The sequence below is a fragment of the Myodes glareolus genome, chromosome 22, assembly GCF_982192425.1.
Source record: "Myodes glareolus chromosome 22, mMyoGla1.1, whole genome shotgun sequence".
In the NCBI taxonomy this organism is placed as follows: Eukaryota; Metazoa; Chordata; class Mammalia; order Rodentia; family Cricetidae; genus Myodes; species Myodes glareolus.
Window position 1 is genome coordinate 56,743,081 of NC_142047.1, and position 6,254 is coordinate 56,749,334.

General features: G+C 46.3%; 1 long non-coding RNA gene across 1 annotated transcript; it reads left to right on the forward strand.

The window, feature by feature from the left end:
* Positions 1 to 3: 3 nt before the first annotated feature.
* On the forward strand, positions 4 to 2,584 carry LOC146890235 (uncharacterized). Its single transcript, XR_014998953.1, has 2 exons — positions 4 to 114; positions 2,149 to 2,584. It is a non-coding gene; the product is annotated as an uncharacterized LOC146890235 (long non-coding RNA).
* Positions 2,585 to 6,254: the final 3,670 nt, after the last annotated feature.

A 6,254-nucleotide genomic window follows, 5' to 3' on the forward strand; every position in this document is an offset into this window, starting at 1 on the left:
GGCAGTCCTGGTAGCTCATGGCTCAGCATTGCAAAATCAGACAGAAAATATTTACAATGAGAGTTGACCCAAAAAAAGACTTCCATGAGATCAACTTGACCTGACCTCCTCCAGGTGAGATGACTTCAGACAGGGGAGACAATCTGTCCACGCCTTAGGGAGTCAGGGCGGGAGGGGGTGGGGCTTAGAAGGTGCAAAGAGCAGTAGCCTTGAAGTCATACCTGGGCCTGAGTTCAAATCCTCCCATGCCCAACCCCAAACCTCTCACCTGGATAGTGGAACACAGAGTTCATCTCAGTTTGTGTTTTCACGTCAGACCGTTCTACAGACTATACGGGAACACCTGGGCGGTGCTTCTCAAATGAACGTCTGACCTTTCAGGTTGGGGACAGGGGCTCTTGTGAACTTGACTTGGGAGGTAAGGGCCCTTGGACAGACAGGGGGTACAACGGTGACTCCAAGGCAGGCTTCTGGGAAATGCACTTCCCTGGTCCCTACGTTCCTATTGTCCTCCTGATGCACCCAGGTAGACAACACTCATCAGCCACTGTCCTGGCTCACGGTCTACTTGACACAGCTTAGAGAGACCCGAAAGGAGAAGCCTCAATGCTCAGATTACGTAGGTCTGTGCAAGATCGTCTTGATTATGAACTGATCTAAGAGGGCCTAGCCCACTGTGGGTGACAACATGTCTCATGCAGATGGGACAAGGCTGTATGAGAAAGCCAGCTAAGCACGAGCCAGCCAGGGGGCCGGAAAGCCGCGTCCCTGCGTGATTTCTGCTTCAGGCTGGCTCCGGCTTGAGCTCCGGCTCTGACTCTCCCCAAGGGTGGACTGTGACAGGGAAGCTTCCCTAAGTGGCTTTTGGTTATGATATCTGTCCCAGCAAGAGAATAAGACTAAACAACAGATACACCAACGATAAACATGACTCTAGGTTTCATTCATCAGGCAGAGCAGTAGCTGCCCAGACTAGCCAGTGAGGGATGAAGTAGAATTATCTTAAACTTCTTGCCTTTTGAATACAGCGGACAGTACACTGTCCCCTGAGCCTGGCCCTGCCATCAACAACTGAGTCCCCTGAAGATTTTTTCCTGCTCCTTGTATCTGAGCATGGTCAAGCCAGAATGAACCTTCTTCTAGATCCTGACTATAACTCACATGCTGACCGATGTGAGGCCCCCACGGCCAACCCCACGTGACTATGGAAAGCTCACCTGCAAAGATGCAGACAGGTTGCCTCTGCTGACCACCCTAATCTCCACTCACTGTCTGAGAAGATAAATTCTCTATTTCTCATGTCCACATAGTCCAAGTTCCCTTTCCTATTGTATATCACTGTGTGTGTATGGGTGTGTGTGTGTGTGTGTGTGTGTGTGTGTGTAAGCTAGAGAGATTGACATCAGATCAGATGGATCAGATGTCTTCCCCAATCTCTCTTCTTCTCTTCACCTTAATTCTCTGAGACAGAATCACTAAACATGGAGCTAGGTTATCCGCCTAGCCTAACCAGCCAAACACCCAGGGATCCTCCCATCCCTGCCTCCAGGGCCAGGCTTATAAGCACACACCACCTCACTAGGATTCTTTCTGCCTTGATGCTGGGAATCAGACTCAGGTCCCCTTGCTTGCATGGGAACAGATACTTTACCAACAAAGCCATCTCCCTAGCCCTAATTTTTGGTATGCTTAATTAAGACAGAACTACATTCAGCATAGTTGCGCAGGCCTGTCATAGAAGTTACTCAGAGGACTGAAGCAAGAGGATTATTACATTCACAGACAACCTGGGCAACTTAATGAGACCCCGTATCAAAAGTAAAGAGTAAAGAAGGGGACTGAGGATACAGCACAGCGCCAGAGCACTTCCTAGCGTGTTCACGGCATAGGTGTCACCCTAGTTCAACAGAAAGGGGAAAAGAATACAGCCGTAGTGGCAGTCAGTGACATTGAGACGTCGCGTCAAGCCTTCCCCACAGTTCTACCCTGAGACAAATTCAGAGCAAAAAATTCACTGTGATCATATTGTTCAGACTGAGGAAGCTACGACCCAGAAGGCTGGGGTGGGGGTGGGAGCCAAGGTCACAGAGCTGTTCCCAACCACTGTCTGCTGTGACGCTGTGTCTGTTCTGCTCTGCCTGTCACCAGCCACAGAGTCCAGCACATTTCTCATGGAGCATGACTGCCCAGAGAAGCTGACAGTCTCCATCGGCCCGAAGTGATGGAGATGGAGATCCTGGATCGAACGAGTTCAACAACACTGAATAGCAGGGTTTCCAAGCTTCTTGGTGTCCGGAGATCTGTTCACCCTTAACAGTAACCGCGTTTGTCACTACTTACTGCCAGACAATTTAAACTCAAAGTTGAAAGAAAAGTTTGCTGAGCCAGCCGAAGGTCTGTAACCTCGGCACTATAGAAGGTAGAGGAGGAAATGTGGAACTCAAGGCCAGCCTTGGCTACCTATGAAGTTCGAGGCTAACCTGGAATACATGAGACCTTCTTTCAGATCCCCTTACTCTGATTTCTTTCTTGTCTTTCTTTTTTTTTCTCTAAATCATTAAAAATAGCAATCATGAACCTGAAACTTGTTAGCATATGTTATCTATTTGGGGAGAAAGTAACATTTCCCAAAATAAAAACAGTTAGTAAAAAGAGTGGCCTTGTTTTGCACATTGAAAAAAAATGGCTTCTGCTTCTAGTCTCAGTCTGCTGAACCATACCACATTACTTCTAGAAAATTCCACTGTATGCTCATGCCAGAGTGAGTGGATGCCACTCAGACATCATGGCAGAAGTTCTCAGTCTGGGCAGGCTACACGTCCAGCCCTCATGATCTCGAGGACTTCAGGGAGAGTGCCCTTGGGCTGCTCTACAGCAGACTGTGACATCATGGGAGGCAGCCAAGTGTGCATGGAACTCGAGGACCTGGCACCCGCCTCAGAGAAACAGCACAGAGATCATTGGACAAAGTAAGATGGTGGCAGGTGAAGGGGACCAGGGTAGGTGGGGGGACACATCCTCCAGGAAAAGAGCAGAGCAAAGGCCCTGGGGAAAGGTGAGGGCACATCGTGACTCAAGAGTGTCCTAGACTCTGGCGAGGAGAAGAGTAGGTGAGCATCTCATAGGACCTTGAGGGTGACCCTAAGCATGGGGGAGTTTATTTTCTCCTGTGGCGAGAATCCCCAAAGTGACTGAGAGCGTCACAGACTGAGCTTCCTTCTATTAAGGCTCCTGGTCAAGAGTATGAAGGGTGGCTCCTGAAAATGCAGCCCACAGAATGGATACCTATCTTTACCAATTACACATCTGATATATGTCTAAATTATATATAAAGAACTAAAACTATATAAACAACTAAAAAACCAGACAAACAGCCCCCCCCAAAAAAAAATTTAAAAATAGGTTTCAGAGCTGAGTAGAGTTCTCAAAAGATGAAATACAAATGGTTGAGAAAACTTTCAAGAATAAGTTTAACATTCATCAGGGAAGTGCAAATCAAAACTACTTTGAGATTTTATCTGGCACCCATCAGAAAGGCCAGGATAAACAAAACAAATGGCAGTCTTGCTGGCAAGTACATGGAGCAAGTGTGAACACTTGCCCACTGTACAAGGGAGTGAAAACGTGTGCAGTCATGATAGAAATTGATGTAGTGGTTCCTCAGGAAGCTGGGAACAGTCTACCTCAAGATCCAGCTATACTACACCGCTGTTAGGCATATGCCCAAACGACTCCATCTCCTACTGTTTGCTGATCCTTGCTTATTGCTGCATTATTAATAATATCTGGAAACAGCCTAACTGTCCATCAGCTGATGGATGGGTAACAAAGATGTGGTACATTTGCACCAAGAAATACTATTATGGTACATTTGCACCATGAAATACTATTTTGCTGTTAAGAAGAATGAAATCATGAAATTTGTAGATAAATTATCCTGAGCCGAGTAACCCAGACTCCAAAAAACAAACATTGTATGTGATCTTTTCTATATAGATGTTATCTTTCAAGATTTTGATAATGTGTGCTATAATCTGAATAACTCCAGAGGTTAGGTACCTAGTAAGGGACTAGTGGAGAGGAGAAGACCTCCCAAGAAAAAGTGAAATAGACTATATTGTTATGGAGAGACAAAGGGGAAGTTAGAATAAGATCAAAGGGAATCAGATAAAGAGAAGGATAAGGAAGGGAACAGGGGAGGGACAGCCAACACTAAAAGTCATTTGAAAGACCATATGGAAACCTACTACTGTAGATGCTTCCTAAATCTATACATATATGAAAAGGGTTCTAAATCGTCCATGAAGTCAATGGACGATAAGAGAGACAACGCTCCAGCTCGATACCCTATGACACCATGGAAAACTTCCAAGACTAGGAATAGGTCACATCTTGTTGAGCCACTGGCCAAAGAGGTTCCATGGAGCCCCCAAACATCACCAGCTATTGCCAAGTCTGTTGATTATTCTCTACAACCTAAAGGTATGGCCCTATTACTGAAGACAATTAGATATGTCCTTGAACCCAAAGAGGGTGAGCTGGTTTCTAACTAAACTGGCACTCATGGTCCTAGAAGGTGCACTGCATACTACCAGGAAGGAAAAGCAATCATCATACCTTCCCATTACAACCCCAATGACCTACAACAATGCCCTGCCTGCAAGACATGCTGGTGCATTAGTGGCACAGATGTTAAAGGAGTAACCAACCATCTTCCACTTGGATTCAAGGACCACTCCATGAGATGGAACCTGGTATAATTTTTTTAAAAAAAATGATAGTAGGAGAGAAAGAGAGAGACCATCATGCGACAGAGCTCACGTGGAGGTTTTTTTTTTTTTAATTGGGGAAGGGAATGGGAAAGGAGAAGGGAGGGAGGGAGACTGACCTCTCGAGATGGGAGCAGCAGAGGAAAGGGAGAGAGAGAGAGAGAGAAGGAGAGAGAGAGAGAGAGAGAGAGAGAGAGAGAGAGAGAGGAGGCAGGTCAGGCCCACTTTTAAAAGGGCTTAGCACATGAGACAGAGATTCACGCAGCCACACAGCACATATGCATAGATTATATAGTGACATAGAGCTATAGGACCCTGGTCTGACTATTTGTCTGTAGACTTCCAGTACCTGCACAGCTGTGGGACCTTGGAGCTGGCTAGGCGATGCCAGAATTGCTAATAGAGCCCTACCTGACATTGCTAGAGTGGTCTATCTGAGACTAGATAGGTCACGAGGTTAAAAGGAAACCCAATGTTACCATCTTGATAAAGGAATATAGCAACAAAACAACTGCTAACGCCATACAGATATAACCATAAATCAGGGCCTTGTTCAGTCTCGTCAGAGAAGCTTCTTGCCGGAGATGGAAAGGAACACAGACCCACAACTGGGCAGTGTGCGGAGAGTGATAGACTGCGGAGCACGCAGCCCTAAGTGGGATGTCGTCATCAACGCCCTCCCCTCGAGACTCAAGGATTGGTGGGTAAGAGGAGAAAGTTTTAAGAGCCAGAGGTGATGGATGACACCAGGTCTCCCAGCCGCAACGGCACTGATGTGCACGTGAATTCACAGAGACAGGCAGGAGCAACACACGCAAGGCTGGCACAGGTTCAGGCGAGATGGGGTCCCAGCGCTGAGGGGCAGATGGGGACATGGGCTCCAAACCCTAACCAAGATACCTGCAAGCAACACCTGTTGGCAAAGAAAAATGTTGTCTCACCAATGGAGTCTCACTGGGCCTATCAACCACACTCCGGGTTGATATACACTAGGAGTAACTGGCCAACGCAAAATAAAGTCAGTGATCATTGTCATTAAATTTTTGGCTCATTTTGTTTGGATATTTTTGTCTTCTTGGTCTTTTGTTTATTTTGGTTTTATGTGTGTGGGGGGGTGTTTCTTGCTTTTCCTGTTGTCTCGTTTTTGTTTGTTTTTAAGGTAGAGGGGACACATGAAGTTGAGTGGGAAGGGATGTGGGAAGGACCATGAAAGAATTAGGAAGGGGAAAAATAGTGCTGTCTATTTTTTTTCAGTTTTGATGGGAAGATGTTTCTCTGACACACGGTTTCTCTATGTGTATCCCTGGCTGTCCTGGAACGTGATCTGTTGATCAGGCTGGCCTCGAACTCAGAGATCTGCTCGCCTCTACCTCCCGAAGAGTGGGGTTAAAATCCTGAGCCATCACACATGGCAAAAATCTTGGTTGTTGCTGGGTATTATTATTCTTATTATCATCATCATTATTATTATAGTGGTGCCTGGAT